Source organism: Aquarana catesbeiana, linkage group LG01 (genome assembly GCF_042186555.1).
Source record: "Aquarana catesbeiana isolate 2022-GZ linkage group LG01, ASM4218655v1, whole genome shotgun sequence".
Lineage (NCBI taxonomy): Eukaryota > Metazoa > Chordata > Amphibia > Anura > Ranidae > Aquarana > Aquarana catesbeiana.
In genome coordinates, this window is record NC_133324.1 from 736,989,342 (window position 1) to 737,013,438 (window position 24,097).

Genomic DNA, 24,097 nt, shown 5'->3' on the forward strand with positions numbered 1-24,097 from the left:
GAGAAGCCGACTGGCCAGGGATTTTCCAGAGCATCGATCCCCAATGATCGATCCGCTGGGTTTAGAGAAAAGAACTTCTCTGTCTTGCGATAGTTCTGATCTGCGAACAGGTTCGCTTCGGGACATCCCCATCTGTCGGTGAGACCCACAAAGATTTCGGGATGAAGGGACCAATTGTCTTGACATACCTGGTAGTGGCTGAGATAACCTGCCAGACAGTTTTGTGTCCCCTTCAGGTGCACTGCTGTAATTGAGGCTAGATTACCTTCTGCCCATTATAAAATCTCCTGGGCAGTAGATTGAAGTATCCGACTCCTCGTACCTCCCTGTTTGTTGAGGTACACAATAGTAGCCATATTGTCGGACAGAATCTGGAGATTGTGACCCCTGATTTCCATCTGAAATGCCTGCAAGGCTCTCTGAACCACTAGAAGCTCTCTCTGATTTGATGAAGCGCTTGCTTCCCATGAGGACCATTCTCCCTGTGCCATTGTGTTGCTGAGATGGACTCCCCATCCCCAGGAACTCGCATCCGTTGTGATCCTCTGGGATATAGTAAAGGACCATAGTAGACCTCTTGTTAGGTGCAGGTGCGTCCACCAGTACAAGCTTCTTTTGACCCTGGAGGATAACAAGACCCTTGATTCCAGGGAACTTGCGTCTCCATCACAGTCCCTTAGTAGAAACAGCTGTAATGGGCATTGATGAAATCTTGCCCATGGCACTGCGGGAAAGCAAGAGGTCATCAGACCAACTGCTCTTGAAACTTCTCTCAGCGAGACCGACTGATTGGTCAGTAAGGCTGACATTGTTTGTATCATTCTTGAGACCTTTTGCTGCAGGAGAAAAACTTTTTGGTCTACTGAGCAAAACTCATATCCCAGATATGTCACTTTCTGAGCCGGAATTAAGGAAGACTTCTCTTTGTTTATTAACCAGCATAGAGATTGAAGGAAGGAAGTCCTGTACGGTCTGGAGATCCGCTAATGACTTTTGGTATGACTCCGCCACCACTAGGCGGTCGTCCAGGTAAGGGATAATAGTTATCACTTTTAAGCTTAGCGGAGCCAGCGCCTCCCCCAACACCTTTGTAAAGATGCATGGGGCTGAGGACAGACCGAAGGGGAGGGCTTGAAATTCCCATCTTGACCGCTAGTCTCAGGAATCTTTGGGAGGCTGGATGAATAGGGATGTGTAGATAGGCATCCCTCAAATACAAAGTGGCCATGAAGCAGTTTGGGTAAAGCAAGTTTTTGATTGAGAATACCGTCTCCATACGAAAGTGCATGTACCTGATCGAATGGTTTAGAGACTGGAGGTTCAGGATAAGCCAATATTTTCCTTACGGCTTTCTGATGACAAATATATGGGTATAAAATCCCTTGCCCTGATCCGACCGGGGAACCGCGATCAGGACCTTTTGATCTATCAAGTAACCAATTTGGAGACCCAGGGCCCGATCTTGGGGAGAGAAGGTGACCAATAATGGCTTTGGTGGCTGGCAAGAAAATTCCAGCCTGTATCCATTGGTCACTAGGTCCAGGATGAATGGATTTGAGGTGACTGCTGCCCACTGTGGGAGAAAAGCCCTCAATCTTCCTCTCACTGGGAGACACGAGTGGCTTCGCGGGTTGTTTAAGAGGGTTAAACAAGATGCACCCTCTACCTCTGCCCTTTCCAATGTTTTTTGTGCCTATTGTCCCTTTCTCTAGGACCTTGCAGCCTACTTTGGCCACGAAAAAATTTTCTGGCTGTCGGCTTTTTCTTATTCTCTGGAAAGACCTTTTTACTATCGGCCATGCATTCCAGCGTCTCTTGCAGACCTGGGCCAAAAAGATGATTGCCTGTTAAGGGAAGACCACATAGGCGTAACTTTGAGGCAGCGTTGCCTGACCAGGTTTTAAGCCATAGGCTTCTTCTGGTCGAATTCACTAATGCCGAGGTCCTAGCTGTCATTCTTACAGACTCTGCGGAAGGATCAGCCAAAAACCCCACTGCACGAAAGAGAAGAGGGAAAGATTTCAGAATCTGTTCTCTAGAGGTACCTGCCAACAAGCGTGTTTGTATTTGTGTCAACCATACTTCTACATTTCTGGCTACACAAGTGGAGGCCAGAGCTGGTTTAATATTCCCAATGCCTGAGTCCCAGGCTCTGTGAAGAAGGATATCCCCTCTTATCCATCAGATCCCTAAGCGTGCCCATATGGTCAAACGCTAGGTCCGAGTTTTTTTAAACTTTTGAAAGTGGTGCGTCTAACTTAGGATTTTTCTTCCATGGCTATGCTGTACTCTTCAAATGGAAACCTTTTTAGGCTACTGAAAAAGAAAGGTTTTTTTCTTTAGATTTTCCCACTCCAGCTTGATAGTATCAAGAAGGGAACCATGCACGGGAAAAACTCTAGCCTTTTTCTTATGCAAACCTTTGTACATAAGGTCATGTTTAGACAATTGTACCTTCTCCTCTTCTATATCAAGTGTCGTATAGATAGCCTTTAATAAGTCATCTACATCTTCCAATGATAACTTATACCTCAAGCCCATTCTCTATCCCTGTATCTGACCCTGATTCTTCCGGAGAAGAATGGGCAGATCCGGCTTCAGCCTCAGGGTCTTCACTCTCCGCAATCTGCTGTGGAGCGCTGGGACCGGCTGAAGTCCTAACTGGAGATCGACCCTCTGAGGGGACTTGAATCTTGTCAATTAGAGCTTTAATTGAGCTAAACGTAGACGTAAGCTCATCTCTAACAGAAGTCAGCATTTTCTGACAGGAGACTACCGGGTCATCCTTAACTAGGCTGTCTACACAGGTGCGGCAAACCGCTTTGCTCTATGAGGAGCTCAATTTGTTTCCACAAACCACACATTTCTTTTTGGTGGCTGCGCTTGGGCCTTGTCTTGAGTCTTGGCCTGCAAAGAGAACAAATTACCCCAATTAATTTTATGCCACATACACTCCATAACACCCCGTGCAGGAGGAAAGGAAAAATGTGCCCCCTTCACCTAGTTCCCACTGGTTACAAGGGGGAGAACACTCACAGGATGTGCAAGTAAAATACACTTCAGGCTTACCTGTGAGGTGCTGGTGTTAGGGCCTACTTCTGCTGCCTGTGCAGGTATCGCAGAGGAGTCCATCCCGCCCCTGTAATGGTCCGCAGCCTCTGCCAGGTTTCACTTTTTTAAACACCAGCCTCCCAGCGTCCCTGTTCGCACTGTTTTAGAGACAGGAACTAGCGTCTCCGGTGCCCGCTGATGACGTCACCCGCGCCGGAAGTGACCCTGGGTACTTCCTGTGGGCCAGCTTGGAACGCAAAAGTTCTGCCCCTCCACGCGCGCGGCTTCCTCTCTTCCCCTGCACACTCCAGCCATGCTGTTTAACAGGGAGAGACAAGCCGACTGCCGCCATGCGGCTCGCGGACCGGAGCTCCGACGTACTCCGCGGTCCTGGCATTCCCCATGCACTGAGAAGCAGGGACAGCAGCCACAAACCTACTCCCCTGGTGGATGTGCCGCTCTGGGACCTAAGAAGAAGGTAGGTATACCAACCTAAAACGCCACAGGAGCCATGCTCATGAGTCCTAGGGGAACCAGTTCCAGTTAACATGTTACCCCACGTCCGGAGGAAACCCTAGGTCTCATGGCTGTCCTGGAAAACGCTTAGAGAAAAAGAGCAGCACTGGAAGAAACAATTCTCCCATACATGCATGAATAAACCAGGGCCACAACTGGTCAAACAACTCAAATTGCACACCCTCCATTGACAGAACTGCTGCCAACCCATCTAAGGTGTGGATATATTACATAACCATTTTTTATCAATTTCTTTAACTTTTTTTTTTTTTTTTTACACAAGAAATACATGTCAATACAAGAGACAAGAAAAGCAAATGCAAACTAGACATTGAGATTATTACAAAGAACAACCATATAAACAGTGCATAGAAATGGATCTAAGCAGTAATGGTACATTCTCCAGGCCCCCAGAGTGAGCTCTCAGGAGCAAGTGCCAGGCTGATGTTTGGACCAGTGATAGGCATATTCATTTTAAAAAAGGAGACTAGAGTATAATAACCTGAATTTACCATAGTTAGTGATTAATATTAGGGCATTGAAAAAAGGTCAAAAAGATAGTAAGAGAAGTGTATAAGAGGAGGGGGAGAAAAGGGATATGGGGAACTGTGACAGGTGGGGGGGAGGGACGGAATCAAAAAGTAGCCAAAAGGACCCTTAGACAACAGGAGATAAAAGATGTACAATGTGATATTAGTTGGGGTTGATTGCTACAGGCTTGTCCAGCACAGAGGGGAAGAGGTCAACCATTATTTGTTTATACTCTTCCGAAAAGGAGAAATCCAACCAATAAAACCATGTTTTGCTGAATTTTTTGGTAGTCCCTTTAAGAGAGTTGGTTAAGTATTTCATTTGTTGGATAGCTTCAATGCGTTGGAACCATTGTCAATTGTGGGTGGAAAAGGGGGATTTCTACAAGGCCATAATGCAGGAATGGGCTGCATTGATCAGATGAATGACTTTTTAGATGTTTTGAAAGAAAAAAAACATTATGGTGAAGAAGAAAAAAAACTTGGATCTCTAGGCAAAATGCAGTCGGTGAACTTTGGGGTTAGGGTATGTACCAGAGTCCAAAAATTATGTAGACGAGGACATGGCCAGAGTATATGCAACTAGTCCCCCTGGGGAGAGTCACACCACCAACAGGAGTCTAGAACATTTGGGTATATGGAGTATAAAAGCTTAGGGGTACGTTGCCATAGACTAGTTTGTATCTCACGTCCTGGTAATTATTGGTATTTGAGTAGCAAAATGATAAGAAAGAATCTAGGACCTGGCTTGGGAAGCATGTTTAGTATGAAGGTCAGATTCCTGCTGATCCAGGAACCTGGTGGTGTTCTGAGATAATGAGTTTGTACAAAAAAGAAAGGGCATGGTTGAAATGCACTGACATTCCCGTTCCAACGGGAAGTTTTGCCCTTATTTATCAGCATGAATTTCTCCCTCTGCCAAGGTACATATGTAGAATACTCTTCTGATAAATTACGCAATAAATGAGGGGCCAGAGGTGGATGCCCTCTCTCTCTCATATTGTTTATACTGGCCACTGAAACTTTAGCTATACTAACATTAGGGTAGAGATGTAACATGTAGCCTCTTTAAACTTAGCTTAACGGCAGACGACACATTGTTGATGACCCAATCTTTGACATTTATGCCATTTGTTATGCACTTTGTCTTTTGGGAACAGAACAAACCATTTAGTTAGGCCTCAAAATGTTTGATCTTCTCAGGCATTAAAATAACAAGGTTCTATGAATTGTTCTTCTCTGCTAACATTTCTCCCTTCATGTCTTTGAAAGCTCCTCTACTATTTTGAAATACTTTTCCCATTTACTGTCAATGCCAACCTACGTCCTGAAATCCATGAAAAATAAGATCATGAATTGTATTGGGAACCTTCACCGCCCAAGAGTATCATAAAAAACATGTTTATTCATCACAAACAAGTCAGCCTGGGGGCCCTACACCTCATTAGATATTATCAGGCAGCTTATATTACTCCCTTGGTTCGCTTACACACTCCTGTGGATAACCTCCTTTGGGTATTCCTTTAGGTACCTTATATGCACATCCTATTTTCCTGCATACTATCCCTTGGATCTTTGGCAATCTTAGGCCTACCCACCTAAGTCTTTTTCTACAACATGAGGTGAAAAACTTGGATTCGTTACATATTGCAGTTCACTGTTATCAGCACACCTTATCCTTACTAGGTGATCTTCCTATAGGTTTTCTAAAGCCTGCGACCTTACCCGTGGCCCCCCTAGTTGAACATTGAGAAGGTATACCTAACCACCTCCCACTGCACATATATGGCAGGGTGGGCGCTTCCTCCTTCTGAGTGGACATTCAGTAACGTCCCTCAGAAGGAGGGGGATCGCTCACACGAGCCCTCGCAGCGGTGCGATCCCGATGTGCTAGTGTCACCCAGACGCGGTGGGTCTCCGATCGGCAGGAGTGCTCTGTGATTTGCCCTCCTGATCACATGATGACTGTGTCCAATCACAGCCATCAAGTGATGTAAGCAGAGAGCTGGTTGATAGGCGATCGGCTCTCCTCTCCTCACATGGAAGTTGTCAGTGAGGAGAGGAGAGCAGATTGCTGCAGCAGGCCGGTGATCAGTGAGTATAAGCTGTTTTTTACAGCTTTTTACACACTGATCACCAGCCCAGTGTCCCCACTCAGTGTAGAATCACAATGTCCCCAAAATAGTATCCCCAGAACACTGTCCCCACACACATGTCCGCACACAGTAAAAACACCTGTCCCACATATGTAACAGTAAAATCATATGTCCCAGTGATCATCTGCACACATATGTCCGTGATCATCTGTGCGCATCTGTACACGATCATCTGCGCGCATCTGTACACGATCATCTGCGCGCATCTGTACACGATCATCTGCGCGCATCTGTACACGATCATCTGCGCACATCTGTACACGATCATCTGCGCACATCTGTACACGATCATCTGCGCACATCTGTACACGATCACACAAACCAATTATTATACACGTAACGGGATTTTTTTTTACCAAAGACATGTAGCAGAATACATTTTGGCTTAAATTTATGACATTTTATTTTATTGGATTTCTTTTAAAACTGAAAGTAGAAAATATTGTTATTTTTTAATTTCCGCTCTTTTTTCGCTTATATTGCAAAAAATAAAAAACAGATTTGTGAATAAATACCACCAAAAATAAAGCTCTATTTGTGTGAACAAAATGATAAAAATTTCATTTGGGTACAATGTTGCATGACCGCGCAATTCTTATTGAAAGTGCAAGAGTGCTGAAAGCTGAAAATTGGCCTGGGAAGGAAGGGGGTGAAAGTACCCAGTATTAAAGTGGTTAATACCAACCACTCTGCAAATGTTTCAGGTATATCCAAATTCACCACTGGATACAAACTTTGATTTCTGGATATCCATCACCCTCCTAACTCGCATTCTTTTAACACGTATGTTCCAATTATCTTCATTCCTCCAGACTCATTTCAGCTCTATACTACCAAATAAACTCACTTTCCTCTTCTTACAATGCACAATAATATTATATAATGGTGCCAAGACTTACATGATGCTAAGTAGCTAGGGGATCAGTCCCAAATGCTCACTTAACATCACACTACATGAATTTACATATACGGCCCTAACAGGGGCGTTGCTAGGTCAACAAAAGATCTGGGGCTAGAGCCCATAGCAGCGTAATAAAGAAAGTCATACGCTTGGGTGGAGATATATATATATATATATATATATATATATATATATATATATATATATATATATATGTGTGTGTGTGTGTGTGTGTGTATATCCCCAGAGAGCCCCCCCCCCCTTACATTAGGGTCCCCAGAGAGCTCCCCACTTACATCAGGGTCCCCAGAGAGCCTACCCTCCCCTTGGGGACCCCTGCAGAGATTCGGGGCTATAGCCCCTAGCGACGCCACTGGGCCCTAACAAGATGGAACCTGATAACTTACAGGATAACCCATCCTAGTTCCACATACATATTCCAATGCTTGCTATAGGGGCAGTAGCACGGAGGAGGAGCATTTTATTTATTTTTTTTTAACCAACTTGCATTTTCATGCATTTGCAGTGCACTTAACACATGCATTCTGGTGTGAAAAAATTCAGCATGCTGTACTTTAAACGCACATGAAAGCACCACAATTATGTAAAACTAGGCTTATTGGAATACATTATTTTTTTTGCATTAGTATTCATACTGTACTTAAAAATATCTTTAACCACTTGCCGACCGCCTCACGCTGATATACTGCGGCAGAATGGCACGGGCAGGCAGAGTAACGTATGGGTACGTTACTCCCCTCCCGCGGGGTCTGCACCAACACTACCCTGACACTAGCACACATAGGTACATAAACCACCCCCCATCACTGACACCAATATCAGTTTTTTTTACTGATTACTGCATTGGTGTCATTTGTGACTGTTATAAGTGGTAGGGCAGTTAGTGGTAGGCCCTTTTAGGTCTAGGGTACCCCCCTAACCCCCCCCCAATAAAGGTTTAACCCCTTGATCACCCCCCAGTTAACCTATGTCGCCAGTGTCACTAAGCAATCTTTTTTCTGATCGCAGTATTAGTGTCACAGGTGACGCTAGGTAGCCAGGTAAGTATTTAGGTTTACTGTCAGCTTTTTATAGCGTCAGGTACTCCCATATACTACCCAATAAAGTACCTAAATAAACTAGGGGGCATTAACCCCGATTGCCCCCTAGTTAACCCATTCACCAGTGATCACCGTATAACTGTTACGGGTGACGCTGGTTAGTTTGTTTGTTTTTTATAGTGTCATGGGCACCCGCCGTTTATTACCTAATAAAGGTTTAACCCCCCGATTGCCCGGCGGGTGACATCAGTTAGGTTTTAGGGTCAGATAGGGTCTGCATCGCCCCAGGCAGCGTCAGGTTAGTCCCAGTACCGCTAACACCCACGCACGCAGCATACACCTCCCTTAGTGGTATAGTATCTAAACGGATCAATATCTGATCAGATCTATACTAGCATCCCCAGCAGTTTAGGGTTCCCAAAAGCGCAGTGTTAGCGGGATCAGCCCAGATACCTGCTAGCACCTGCGTTTTGCCCCTCCGCCCAGCCCACCCAAGTGCAGTATCGATTGATCACTGTCACTTACAAAACACAACACACATAACTGCAGCGTTCGCAGAGTCAGGCCTGATCCCTGCGATCGCTAACAGGTTTTTTGGTAGCGTTTGAATCAGTCGCTAACAGTCAGGAGCTTTTTTACCTGTGAGTCTCACTAGTGTACCACTAAATTTAGAGCCCAAAATGGCAAATCAAAGGTACACTAGTGAAGAGGCCTACACGTTTCTGAGCATGACAGATAGTGAAGAGGAAGTCACTCATCTGTCAGATTCAGACTCTATGTTTCTGTAGACGACAGCGGCTCCATGACAGATAGCTCTGACAACGGAGTTGTGGTCCCTGCCAAGGTCAGGCATACCAGACCCCGATCTTCTTCTGCTGTTGAGGTGCAAGAACCGCAGGGCTCTCGTATGGAGCAGAGAAGTAATAGCGCTGCTCATACTTCTGGTGAACTGGCAAGCACCAGCAGCCTAGAACACCCTGGTCGTAGTCAAACCAGCACTGCAGTAACACGTGGTGACGTGGCGAGTCTCATAAGTGTAGTTCAAGCTGGTGAGGTGGCAAGCACAGTAGTGTCCAAAAGACAAAGACAGGCCCGTCGAGCCCATAGTGCCCTACCTGCTGCATTCGCCAATCCTAATTGGGAACCCACCACTTCTGCAGCACCCATACTTCCCTCACTCACTGGCCAACCCAGCATTTAGGTGGAAACAATGATCACTTGTTCACTTGATTTTTATTCGCTGTTTTTCACCGAAGATCTCTATAGATCTATTGTGGACCAAAGTAATTTGTATGCTGGTCAATACATCGCCGCTAATCCCCAGTCCTCCCGGTTTCCAAATTTAAGATCTTTCTGGGCCTATCCCTCGACATGGGCATAGTTAAAATTAGTACGTTGCGGTCATATTGGTCCACTGACCCAATTTACCATATGCCAGTGTTCTCTACCTCCATGACCAGGGCACGATTCCAGCAGATCTTGCGGTTTATGCATTTCAACAACAATGAACTCTGTCGTTCTCGTGGAGACCCTGGATACGATCGGCTCTACAAAATTCAGCCCCTCGTAAATCACTTCAACCAACGTTTTGCAGACTTGTTTACTCCCCATCAAGTTGTCTGCATTGACGAGTCCCTGATTACGTTTTCTGGCTGCTTGTCTTTCAAACAGTATCTGCCCAGCAAGCGTGCCAGATACGGGGTCAAGATGTATAAGCTCTGTGACAGAGCCACAGGCTATACATGTAGTTTTATGGTTTATGAGGTTAAAGATAGCCACGTAGAGCCGGAGAATTGCCCAGATTACATAGGGAGCGCTGGCAAGATTGTGTGGGACTTGGTGTCACCCTTATGCAGAAAGGGGTACCATTTGTATATGGACAATTATTACACGAGCGTGACACTTTTTAGTCACTTGTTTGCTCATCAGATTGGAGCATGTGGCACCGTGCGACCTAATCGCCGGGGCTTTCCCCAGCGGCTTGTAGATTCCAGTCTTAGATTGGGGGAGACAGCCTGCTTCAAGTGTAATAATTTGCTCGCTGTGAAGTGGAGGGATAATAAGAATGTTTTCGTTCTTACCTCCCTTCATGATGACACAACGGTCCAAATTCCTACGGTGACTGGTGTTGTGGTGAAACTCCTCTATGTCCATGAATATAACCAAAATATGGGAGGGGTGGACCTCAACGACCAGTTGTTGGCGCCATACCTAGTTGCCCGTAAGGCCAGATGCTGGTACAAGAAAGTGTCTATTTCAACTGGCTTTGCTGAACGCTCATGGGCTATACAGAGCTTCAGGACGGACTGGATCCTTCCTTAAATTCCAGGAAAAGATCGTCAGAGCCCTTCTGTTTCCAGACGGTGCTCTACCTCAACTTCCCAATCCAAATGCAGTAAGCCGGCTGCATGAGAGGCATTTTCCTTATGTCCTCCCGAGTACCCCTACCCAACGTGCCCCCAAAAGAAGATGTCGTACCTGCAGCAAGCGCGGATATAGGCGTGACACTCGCTATTATTGTCCCTCCTGACCTGACAATCCTGGTCTTTGCATTGGTGAATGTTTTGAACGCTACCATACACTATGAGTATTGGCGTAGGGTACAGCACTGCACACACTAGGACACACTTTCACAGTGTCTCCCAAGATGCCATCACATTTTGAGAGACCCAAACCTGTTACAGTTACAAAAAAGTAAAAAAAAAAATATAAAATAAAAAAAACAAAAGTTTTATTGTTCTGCTCTTTTTTACTGTATTCTATTCTGCAATGTTTTATTGTTATTATGTGTTATCATGTTTGCTTTTCAGGTATGTAATTTTTCTATACTTTACGGTTTACTGTGTTTTATTGTTAACCATTTTTTTGTTTTCAGGTACGCCAGTCAGCTGCAGCGCGGATTTATTTATCTTGACAGCAACAGCATTTGCTCCAACGATACATAGAGCCGTGACTCCAGCATTGTAGGAGGTGATTTCACCACCAGTTAAATAAAAGAGCATATGTGCAGAAGCATGGGGGCAGCAGGGGTGGAGGAACGATTTACTCCTAACTTTTGCGGGTGGATGCCCCCATGCTTCCGCATATATATATTTTAGGCATAGATTGCGTTAAAAAATGTTATATTTTTTACTATGTTTTTTTTTTTGTATTTGCTTTGCAGGTATGGTATTTCTTACTGTTATACTGTAATGTTACTTTGTTTTATTGTTAACCAGCATTTGCTTAGCAGGTACGCCATTCAGTTGCAGCACGGATTTATTTATCTTGACAGCAACAACCTTTGCTCCCACAATACATAAAGCCGTGACTCCAGCGCTGTCGGAGGTGATTTCACCACCACAGTTAGAAACAAAATGGTGTATGTATGCCCATCATTAGAAGTGGGTGGATGAAGGGAGGTATTTTATGGTGGGCATACCCACCGACCAATCAAAACACAGTTGTTTTCCGTGGTCTTCTGGGTCTTTTGGTGTTGCTGAGCTCACTGGTGCGTTCTTTCTTTTTAAGAATGTTCCAAACAGTTGATTTGGCCACACCTAATGTTTTTGCCATGTCTCTGATGGGTTTGTTTTGTTTTTTCAGCCTAATGATGGCTTGCTTCACTGATAGTGACAGCTCTTTGGATCTCATATTGAGAGTTGACAGCAAAAGATTCCAAATGCAAATAGCACACTTGAAATGAACTCTGGACCTTTTATCTGCTCCTTGTACATGGGATGATGAGGGAATAACACACACCTGGCCATGGAACAGCTGAGCAGCCAATTGTCCCATTACTTTTGGTCCCTTAAAAAGTAGGAGTCACATATACAAACTGGAAGTATGTCTATAATGGGGTGTGGCGCTACCTAATGAGTTATATGGGATGGGCAGCTGTATGGGGAGTGGGATAGCTACTGTCTAAATTAGTGAGCGTGTCCCTCATATGCCCAAATTGTGTGATAGTTACAAAATAAATATTACCCAGTGAAAATTATAGATATCATCATTCAATTATTCCAAAGTGTAAGCTTCTCTGTGCGATAAAGTAAATCGTGTTAGATACCGTGCAGATTAACATATGGTTCCTTCTAAAACTAAATAAGAGTGGAACTAGAAAACTATAGTAGTCCCCTATAAATAGTTATGTGCCATCAAAAATATCATACATATAACATAGTAAGTAGGGTTACACTGTACGATGCCATATACTGCAACCCCTACATATCAATTTAAACATGTAATCATAACATCAAACAAAATCGTGTAGTGTTTATAGTCCATAAAATTATATAAGATTTCTACAAAAAACGTGTTCAAGTTCTTCAAACAAAACCGTGACTGAAGTGCTCTCAATGTTCTTGGTGACTTTTGTGCTCCCCCTCAAGGGTCCCCACTCAACAAATCCAATTGCCCCAAAGGGGCAATGTGCGTATGGGTAAAACCTCCACAATCTCCTCACCACCGTAGTTATTAGGGCACCCAGGGTAATCTCCGGCTCCCGTATGGATGGTTAAATCGTATTCATGATGGCTCCCAGTGAGATCGGGTCCAGTGTTGGGATGTGGGGGGCAGGTCAGGCAGCTGCCTAGAGCGCCAGGGTAGGGGGGAGGAAAAATCTGGATCCAATAGCTGCCTGTCCCTCCAGCAGGAAAACTTCCACCCTGCACCCCATAGAAGAAAAAATGCGATGCTGAGCCCCTCCCCTGAGTTCTCTCCTCTCTGGGCTCTCTCTCCACACAGGACCGCCCACTCTGTCCATCCTGACCCTCCCCCGGGATCCCTTCCCCAGCTCTGCATCCCATTCCCCGCACTCAACCTTCCTCTTCTATGGGGCACAGGGTGGAAGTTTTCCTGCTGGAGGGACAGACAGCTATTGGATCCAGATTTTTCCTCCCCCCTACCCTGGAGCTCTAAGCAGCCGCCTGAACTGCCCCCCATATCCCGACACTGGACCCGATCTCACTGGGAGCCATCATGAATACGATTTAACCATCTATACGGGAGCCGGAGATTACCCTGGGTGCCCTAATAACTACGGTGGTGAGGAGATCGTGGAGGTTTTACCCATACGCACATTGCCCCTTTGGGGCAATTGGATTTGGTGAGTGGGGACCCTTGAGAGGGAGCACAAAAGTCACCAAGAACATTGGCAGCACTTCAGTCACGGTTTTGTTTGACAAACTTGAACACGTTTTCTGTAGAAATCTTATATAATTTTATGGACTATAAACACTACACGATTTTGTTTGATGTTATGATTACATGTTTGAATTGATATGTAGGGGTTGCAGTACATGGCATCATACAGTGTAACCCTACTATGTTATATGTATGATATTTTTGATGGCACATCACTATTTATAGGGGACTACTATAGTTTTCTAGTTCCACTCTTATTTAGTTTTAGAAGGAACCATATGTTAATCTGCACGGTATCTATCACGATTTACTTTATCACACAGAGAAGCTTACACTTTGGAATAATTGAATGATGATATCTATAATTTTCACTGGGTAATATTTATTTTGTAACTATCACACAATTTGGGCATATGAGGGACACGCTCACTAATTTAGACAGTAGCTAGCCCACCCCCCATACAGCTGCCCATCCCATATAACTCATTAGGTAGCGCCACACCCCATTATGGACATACTTGCAATTAGGTGGAGAATCCCTAGGGAAGCTCCTTTCAGGGGGGCTGCACACCTAATTACTGTCCTAAGCGCAGCCATCTTATACATTTAACATATACAAACTGTTGTAATTCCTACACCGTTCACCTGATGAAAGTCTGCAGTTAAAGCACATCTTGTTTGTGTCATTTCAAATCCATTGTGGTGGTGTATAAAGCCAAAAAGATTAGAATTGTGTCGATGTCCCAATATTTATGGACCTGACTGTATGCCCAACAAGGACCAGCAACGTACTGGCATGTTGCTGGACTTTGAGTGGTTATACCAAAATGCCTGCGGGTTTAGGCATCATCTTGGTATCATTCTTTTCAGCCGGCGGTCGGCTTTCATGTAAGAGAAATCCTAGCGGCTAATTAGCCTCTAGACTGCTTTTACAAGCAGTTGGAGGTAATGTCACCGCCCTCCCACCGTCTTCCATGGTTTTCTCTGGCTCTCCTGTCCCAACAGGGAACCTGAGAATGCAGCCGGGGGTTCCGCCAGCTGACCATAGAGCTGATCAGAGATGAGAACAGCTCCAATCATCTCTATGGCCTAAGAAACCAGAAGCTACGAGCATTTCATGACTTAGATTTCACCGGATGTAAACAGCGCCATTGGGAAATTGGGAAAGCATTTTATGACACCAATCTTGCGATCATAGGGGATATTTACATTCCCTGGGATAACAATAAAATTATTTAAAAAAATGAAAGGAACAGTTTAAAAATAAGATAAAAAAGCAAAAAAAAAAAAACTAGAGCACCCCTGCCCCCCCTGCTCTCGCGCAAAGGCGAATGCAAGTGTCGGTCTGGCGTCAAATGTAAACAGCAATTTCACCATGCATGTGTGGTATCACCGCAGAGGTCAAATCGAGCGCAGTAATTTTAGCAGTAGACCTCCACTGTAAATCTAAAGTGGTAACCTGTAAAGGCTTTTAAAAATGTATGTAGTTTGTCGCCACTGCACGTTTGTGCGCAATTTTAAAGCATGTCGTGTTTGGTATCCATGTACTCGGCATAAGATCATCTTTGTTTCCAAAAAAAATGCGTTTGAACAATCGCTGTGCAAACACTGTGAAAAAAAAAAAAAGAAACACCCACCATTTTAATCTGTAGGGCCTTTGTTTTAAAAAAATATATAATGTTTGGGGGTTTAAAGTAATTTTCTTCCAAAAAAAAAAAAAATTTTCATGTAAACAAAAAGTGTCAGAAAGGGCTTTGTCTTCAAGTGGTTAGAAAAGTGGGTGTGACATAAGCTTCTAAATGTTGTACATAAAATGCCAGGACAGTTCAAAACCCCCCCAAATGACCCCATTTTGGAAAGTAGACACCCAAAGCTATTTACTGAGAGGCATGCCGAGTCCATGGAATTTTTTATATTTTGACAAAAGTTGCGGGAAAAAGACATTTTTTTTTTGCACAAAGTTGTCACTAAATGATATATTGCTCAAACAAGCCATGGGCATATCTGGAATTACACCCCAAAATACATTCTGTCTTCTCCTGAGTACGGGGATACCACATGTGTGAGACTTTTTGGGAGCCTAGCCGCCTACTGGACCCCGAAAACCAAGCACTGCCTACAAGCTTTCTAAGGGTGTAAATTTTTGATTTCACTCCTGCCTATCACAGTTTCAGAGGCCATGGAATGCCCAGATGGCACAACCCTCCCCCAAATGACCCCATTTTGAAAGTAGACACCCCAAGCTATTTGCTGAGAGGTATGGTGAGTATTTTGCAGATCTCACTTTTTGTCACAAAGTTTTGAAAATTGAAAAAAGAAAAAAAAACATTTTTCTGATCTTTCTTCATTTTCAAAGACAAATCTGCAAAGCTGCAAAATACTCGCCATGCCTCTCAGCAAATAGCTTGGGGTGTCTACTTTCCAAAATAGGGTCATTTGGGGGGGGGGGGTTGTGCCATCTTGGCATTTTACGGCCTTCGAAACTGTGATAGGTAGTGAGGAGTGAAATCAAAAATTTACGCCCTCAGAAATCCTGAAGGCGGTGCTTGGATTTCGGGGCCCCGTACACAGCTAGTTTCACAAAAAGTCCCACACATGTGGTTTTCCCCGTACTCAGAAGGAGCAGAATGTATTATGGGGTGTAAATCCACATTTGTCCATAGCATGTTTGAGCAATATATCATTTAGTGACAACTTTGTGCAAAAAAAACAAAAAGTTTGTCATTTTCCCGCAATTTGTGGCAAAACATTCCACGGACTCAACATGCCTCTCAGCAAATAGCTTGGGATTTCTACTTTCCAAAATGGGGTCATTTGGGGGGGTTGTGCTATCTTGGCATTTTATGGCCTTCAAAACTGTGACAGGTAGAGAGGAGTCAAAAATTTACGCCCTTGAAGGCGGTGCTTGGTTTTCGGGGCTCCGTACGCGGCTAGGCTCCCAAAAAGTCACACACGTGGTATCCCCGTACTCATGAGAAGTAGCAAAACGTATTTTGGGGTGCAATTCCACATATAACCATGGCATGTGTGAGCAATATATCATTTAGTGACACCTTTTTGTAAAAAAAAGTTTTTATTTTTTTGTCATTCAATCACTTAGGACAAAAAAAATTAAATATTCAATGGGCTCAACATGCCTCTCAGCAATTTCCTTGGGGTGTTTACTTTCCAAAATGGGGTCATTTGAGGGGGTTTGTACTGCCCTGCCATTTTAGCACCTCAAGAAATGAGATAGGCAGTCAAACTAAAAGCTGTGTAAATTCCAGAAAACGTACCTAGTTTGTAGACGCTATAACTTTTGCGCAAACCAATAAATATACACTTAATGACATTTTTTTTTACCAAAGACATGTGGCTGAATAAATTTTGGCCTAAATGTATGACTAAAATTGAGTTTATTGGATTTTTCTTATAACAAAAAGTAGAAAATATTTTTTTTTCAAAATTTTCGTTCTTTTTCCATTTATATTGCAAAAAATGAAAAATATCGCAGAGGCAATCAAATACCATCAAAAGAAAGCTCTATTTGTGGGAAAAAAAGGACGCAAATTTCGTTTGGGTACAACATTGCATGACCGTGCAATTACCAGTTAAAGCAGTGCAGTGGCAAATTGTAAAAAGTCCTTTGGTCTTTAGGCAGCCAAAAGGTCCGGGGCTTAAGTGGTTAACAAGCCGTAAAAGAGCTTTAAAACAAGCCATCACCGACCTCTGTAGCTACTAATACTGGAATAATTCATCCTCAAAGATTACAACAAAGACTAAAGCAGGGGTCAGCATCTATTTGTTTCAAGGGGCCACATAAGAAACTGGGACTGTTATGGAGGGCCGAACCAACAGGCTAAACTTAATTCTGGTCAATACTAATTTTTGACCTGGGAAGATTTGCAAGTATGCAAACATATAGTAAACAAACACCTGACACTAGAAATATTAGGTACAACTGCCCATTAAATAATATGCACACTCATGATTAATACAAGCAGTAGTCCTCTGCTGATGACAATGTTGGTGTAGGGCAGGCTGGTAAAAGCAGAAAGGGAGCTTTAAGGCACAGGGGTTAATTTACAGATCTGCTGTTCTAAGTGCTGATGTGTGACTGACAGGCTCAGGGAGATAACTGGCAGAGTTGCAAGCACTGGAAGGAGAGCGCCCGAGATCGGTACAGTGAGGATTTCTGCAGATCCTGGAGTAAAAGAACTGGTGCACAGCTCCTGGGGTCTGCAGCAAGCAGGCTCAGCTCTTGCGTGCACAGAAAGAACTTGGCCGGTTAGCAGAGTGGCTGGACAGCGCCGGGATGTCTCCCAGGCAATGCACTTGGCTAAGAGACGTTTCGAGGCTCTCCCACCAGAACCGAGCCTCCCCACTGTACCAATCAGCTCTTCTGACTCTCTCATTCCAAAGCTTGCTGTTATGCCAGTTATCTGCCTGAGCTGGTCAGTCCAGGTTACACAAGCACAATGCTTGCAGCTCTCCACACGAACCTCTGTCAGAATGCTTCTCTGAGCCTGTCATCTCAGAGGCTGAGCAGGCTCAGAGAGGCATGCCGATAGTAGGGGCATTGCGGGAAGGACAGGGACAGCCAAAGGGCTGGGTGTGGCCCTGGGGCCTGTAAAATGCCCCAGTTTGCTCTGAAGTTAGGTTATAGTTTTTTTTGTTTTTTTTAAGCTTTGCAAGCACCTGCTATTAGAAGAGTGTCAGGCTGACAAGTCCCTGCTGCCAGACAAAATAGTTGAATACCACCTGAAGAATTCTCCACACTGCCTATACCTATAGAGGTAAGTAAGGGTATATTTGTACTAATTATTAAGAATAAGCAAAGACTTTAATGTACATAATCTGGGCATAGGTGCACTTTAAGCACACCTATAATAAGTATGGGAACATTACTGCTGGCCTCCTCAAAATGCTATTTGCCTGACTATTTGACTTCAGCCAAAGTCGCAGAAACAGAAAATGTAAGAATAATTTTTCTCTATATTTGTTCCAGGTTTGACTAAAAATGTTGAAGCCAAAAGTATGACCGCCAGTGAACTAAGATTCTCAAAAAGGAGAGATCTGCAAAGGCAAACTACACATGTGACTACTGTACTGATGCATAATGATGTTTTTGAACTTTGTGTGTGTACAAACATTCGACTTTGGATACATTGCTAAAATAAATGTAAACTCTAATGGATTGTTTACACTTGCAACAGCTCTCTAAATGCCTCCTCAATGCCTATTTTAACTAAAGGCCCACACCACAGGCGTGTGCAGTGAAGGCAGTTACGGCTTGGCCCCATTTATCTGAATGGGTCAGGTTTTGTGAGCGATACTGCCTGCAAAACAGGACTTGGGGGGGGGGGACCATGACATGTGTGTACCCCCCCTGATCCTGCCTTTGCAGCTTAGGTACACAGTAAAAATGCACCCCAACCAACTGATTTTACTGCCCCACTTCCAACCACAGTGTAAACTAGGTCTAACTGTCTAACATTTAGTTTGCTAAATGCGGTCTACATTTTTTTTTTTTTTTACTGTAGATTGTGTTCACCTTTCTTTATCCTTTGCTACAGATTGGTGCTGCTGACCTCCTGCAACTTTTTTTGTAGCCACCACATGTGTTCATTCCAATAATGTATGTATGACATTTCTCAGGGTGGGTTTCCAAAACTGACAACAGTGGTCCATGGCTGCATAATGTGTGTTGAAAAAAACACTTGCAGTCTCCTATCCATCACCCATGTAACTGGGTGAAAACACAGAAGCACAAATGAAACAAAAGGAGAGTGCATTGTCATTGTATAGGAAGTTTCTGAATCGGGACCTTCAAGGAAGTATCACCATAATTTTTTTTTAAAGCTGTAAATATTATTTCTGAAGTGACACTAACATGGTATAAAATACATTTTAGTGATTAGATCTACATCTACAATAAAGAAAACACCCACAAAATAAAAATAAATAAAACAAAATCCAAATTTAACAATTTCCATACCCTGCAATATGTCCAGAACAGGAACTTTTTTCCTGCTAAAGGAATAGGGTTGTGCTTAATTAGACTGTAGTGGAGAAAGTATAATTGTTCTGTGCAAAGGCTTCTGGTCAGATTTGAAAATACCCAGAACAAAAGGTTAAAGGGGTTGTAAAGGTAAAAATTTTTTCACCTTAATGCATTCTATGCATTAAGGTGAAAAAACTTCTGACAGAACCGCCGCCCCCAGCCCCCCCGTTTTACTTACCTGACGCCTCGAAAGTCAGCTTCGTGTTCCCGACATCTGTTCCTCCGCTCACCCTGGCCGCTGATTGGCTGCAGTGGATGGATTGAAAGCAGCGCAGCCATTGGCTCGCGCTGCTGTCAATCACATCCGATGACGCGGCGCGCCGGGGGGCGGGGCCGAGTGATACAGTGAGCGGCTATAGCCGCCGGCTGTATCACGGGAGCGCGCCCACAAGCACTCACCACCGTGCGAGGGAGCTCGCATTAAGGTGGTGAATGCTTGCGGGGAGGAGCTGAAACAGCCGCCGAGGGACCCCAGAAGACGAGGTTCGGGGCCACTCTGTGCAGAACGAGCTGCACAGTGAAGGTAAGTATAACATGTTTGTTATTTAAAAAAAAAAAAAAAACACCTTTACAAACGCTTTAAGGTCACCAAAGAATCTTAAACCGTTTGGCTGAGTTCACATAAGATATGCCAGGATGAAGATTAACCACTCCATTCCCGGACACTTTTACCCCCTTCCTGCTCAGGCCAATTTTCAGCGCTGTCACACTTTGAATGACAATTGCATGGTCATGCAACACTGTACCCATATGAAATCTTTATAATTTTTTTTCACACAATAAGCTTTCATTTCGTGGTATTTATTCACTGCTGAGTTATTTTTTGCTAAATAAAAGGAAAACAAAATTGAAAAAAAAAAGTGTTTTCTTCTTTCTGCTATAACATTTTGCAAATAAATAATCTTTCTTCATAAATCTATGCCAAAATGTAACCGCTACATTTCTTTGGTGAAAATAACCCAAATCTGTGTATATTATTTAGTCTGTAGGAAAATTAGTCCTCAAACTAAGGTATATATCTGAAAATCTCATTTGAGGCCCGAAAATGGCAGGACAGCACAAATATCCTCCAAACGTCCCTTTTTTGGAAAGTAGACAGTCCAAGGCATTTAGTAACAAGCATGGCAAGTTTTTGTAACTTTTTGGCACAATGTTTTGGAAAAATAATTTAAAAAACTTGTTTTTTTCACAAAATTTTATAGGGCTTTAAAAGACCTACTAAACTTATGGAAGAAAACTGAAGACTGAAAGGATTGAAATCAATCAGACCCTTGAAACAGAGGGTGCTGAAAGCCAAAATTAGATATCACAATTCATTGGAAGTTTGAATGTAAATCAAAAGAGGCTCCCTGTTCTCCAAAAAAAAACCTGTGTTAGCCCAGTTACCAAGAGGCTCAAACGACTCTCCTGGACAGGCAGTTATCCACAAAATTTAAAGAGGGCCCAAGCAAGTTTTGACTAATTGACAAACCCCCGCTCCCCCAAAAAACAAAACAGTAATATCACTTTAAACCTTCTGAGAACAGTGGAAATATTGTTATGTTAGAGCGCAAACAATATGAGATGTGGGGGTGGCAGAGCAAACTATTGTGGAGAGGGTAGGGGGCAGCAGAGGACACTGCTATGGGGGGCACTACAGAGGGGGGCAGAGCTGCAGAAAACACTACTATGGGGGGCACTACAGAGGGAGGCAGGGGACACTACTGTGTGTGTGTGTGTGTGTGTGTATGGGGGGGGGCTGCAGAGGACACTGCTATGTGGGGGCACTACAGAGGGAGGCAGGGGACACTACTGTGTGTGTGTGTATGGGGGGGGGGGGCTGCAGAGGACACTGCTATGTGGGGCACTACAGAGGGGGCAGAGGACACTACTGTGTGTGTGGGGTGCAGAGGACACTTCTTGGGGAGGAGAGCGCTACAGAGAAGGGGGGTGGCAAAGGACACTGCTATGGGGGGGGCAGAGGACTCTACTGTTGGGGGGGTCAGAAGACACTACCATGTGTGTATGTGGGGTGGGGGGCAGAGGACACTACAGTGAGGGTGGCATAGTATATTACTAGGGGGGTGATGTGAAAGGAGGCAGAGAACACCGCTGTGGGGAAGGAGATGGCAGAGGATACTACTGTGGTGGGGGAGTGATATGAAGTGGGGCAAAAGACACTACCGTGACACACAATGGGGTTGATTTACTAAAGGCAAATCCACTTTGCACTACAAGTGCAACTGGAAGTGCAGTTGCTGTAGATCTGAGGGGAAGATCTGAAAAAGAAAAAGGGAAGCTCTACTGATTTTATCCAATCACATACAAGCAAAAATGCTGTTTTTTATTTTTCTTGCATGTCCCCCTCAGATCTACAGAGACTGCACTTCCAAGTGCACTTGTAGTGCAAAGTGGGTTTGCCTTTAGTAAATAAACTCCCAAAGTGTTTTTAGTGAATGTCTTATATTTTTTTTAACCACTTCCCGCCCGCCCTATAGCGGATTGACGTCCGGGAAGTGGTTGTGTTATCCTGACTGGACGTCATATGACGTCCAGCAGGATAACATGCCGCAGCGCGCCCCCGGGGGCACGCATTGCGGCGATCGGTGGAGCGGTGTGTCAGTCTGACACACCGCTACACTGATCTTGGTAAAAAGCCTCCGGCGGAGGCTCTTTACCATGTGATCAGCTGTGATTGGACGCTGTCAATAGGAAGAGCCTTTGATCGGCTCTTCCTCACTCGCGTCTGACAGACGCAAGTAGAGGAGAGCCGATCGGCGGCTCTCCTGGCAGGGGGGGTCTGCGCTGATTGTTTATTAGCGCAGCCCCCCCTTAGATCACCCCACTGGACTACCAGGGATGCCACTAGGCCCATCAGGGAAGGGGCAACGTGGATGGCCAGGTATGTTGTACCCCATGGCCATCCACATGTGCCCAATCTGTGCCAATCAGTGCCCACAAATGGGCACTGATTGGCACTATTATGTCCATGATATGCCCAGATCTGCCCAGCAATGCTCTATCAGTGCCACCTGTCATTGCCCATCTGTGGCACCTGTCATTGCCCATCTGTGCCACCTGTCATTGCCCATCAGTGCCACCTGTCAGTGCCCATCAGTGCCCATCTGTGCCCACCAGTGCCCACCTATCAGTGCCCATCAGTGCTACACATCAGTGCCACACATACGTACCCATCAGTACCACCCATATATACCAATCAATGCCACCTACGAGTGCCCATCAGTGCCGCCTATGTGTGCCCATCGGTGCCACCTATGAGTGCCCATCAGTGCCGCATACCAGTGCCACCTATCAGTGCCACCTATCAGTGCCCATCAGTGCCGCCTATCAGTGCCCATCATCAGTGCCCGTTAGTGCCACCTCATCAGTGCCACCTCATTGGTGCCACCTCATCGGTGCCCATCAATGCCGCCGTATCAGTGCCCATCTGTGCCGCCGTATCAGTGCCCATCATTGAAGGAGAAAGCGTACTTATTTACAAAAAAATTTAACAGAAACAAAGAAAAACTTGGTTTTTTTCGAAATTTTCGGTCTTTTTTTATTTGTTGCGCAAAAAATAAAAACCGCAGAGGTGATCAAATACCACCAAAAGAAAGCTCTATTTGTGGGAACAAAATGATAAAAAATTTGTATGGGTACAGTGTAGCATGACAGCGCAATTGTCATTCAAATTGCAACAGCGCTGAAAGGTGAAAATTGGGCTGGGCGGGAAGGTGTCTAAGTGCCTGGTATTGAAGTGGTTAAAGGACCACGCCAAGGCCTGGAATGAAGTGTTGTGTCCCTGGAATGAATTGGTGTGTCCCTGGCAGTGGTGGCCAATCCATAGGGGGCGCACAGGTGCCCCCCCCCCAAGCTATTTACAAAAATAAAATTAAAAAATTGTTTTTTTTTTTACCAAAAACACGTAGCAGAATACATATTGGCCTAAATTTATGAAATTAGATATTTTTTTATTGGATACGTTTTATAGCAGAAATTACAAAATTTTTTTTTTTTCAAAATTTTCGGTCCTTTTTTGTTTATAGTGCAAAAAATAAAAACCACAGAGGTGATGAAATACCACAAAAAAAAAGCTAGATTTGTGGGTAAAAAAAAGACATACATTTTATTTGTATACAGCGTCGCATGTCGGCGCAATTGCCAGTTAAAGTAACACAGTGCCGTATCGCAAAAAATGGCCTGGTCATGAAGTAAATCTTCCGAAGCTGAAGTGTTTAAACAGGGACCTGGACAATGCCATACAAAGTAGTTGGTGAAGGAGAGGGACTGGTGTCCAGGTCAGGGACTGTCTATCAGGGTCCCTGTGTACTGCGACATGTTGTGTATACAGTGGGGGAGGGGTGTCTCAGCATGTAGCCAGTGTTCTCCCATGTCTCAGTGTAGCACACACACACAGGCAATGGATATGTACAACCCACACTCCCCTCCTAAGGACTTGGTTCATGGTCACCTCACAGCCAGGTATGAGTCTTCCAGCACAGCCACACATTCCAAGCAGGCAGGTTAGGGAGAGGGGGAAAGTGGAGAAAGTGATTAAGAAGGAAGCTGCACACACTTTGCTGGCTTCATTGTCTCACCTCTCTATAAAAACAGGGCACTTGTTCCCAAATCCCTCACTCTGACAATCTTATCTATCCTCTATGTAGAGGGCAGAGGCTGGCCATTCCCCCCTTCCACACACTCAGTGATCGTGACATCACTGCTACCGGCTGCTC

The 24,097-nt window shown here is 44.4% G+C and overlaps 2 protein-coding genes across 2 annotated transcripts in view; one reads left to right on the plus strand and one right to left on the minus strand.

Moving 5' to 3' along the window:
* MAB21L2 (mab-21 like 2) overlaps nucleotides 1–18,344 on the plus strand; it is a 37,747-nt gene extending 19,403 nt beyond the window's left edge. Inside the window, exon 2 of the mRNA XM_073604919.1 lies at nucleotides 18,327–18,344. The gene's annotated coding sequence lies outside the window, so the exon portion shown is untranslated. The remainder of the gene's footprint in view (nucleotides 1–18,326) is intronic.
* The window catches only part of LRBA (LPS responsive beige-like anchor protein), a 1,038,582-nt gene that overhangs the window by 359,465 nt on the left and 655,020 nt on the right, over nucleotides 1–24,097 (minus strand). The window lies entirely within an intron of this gene.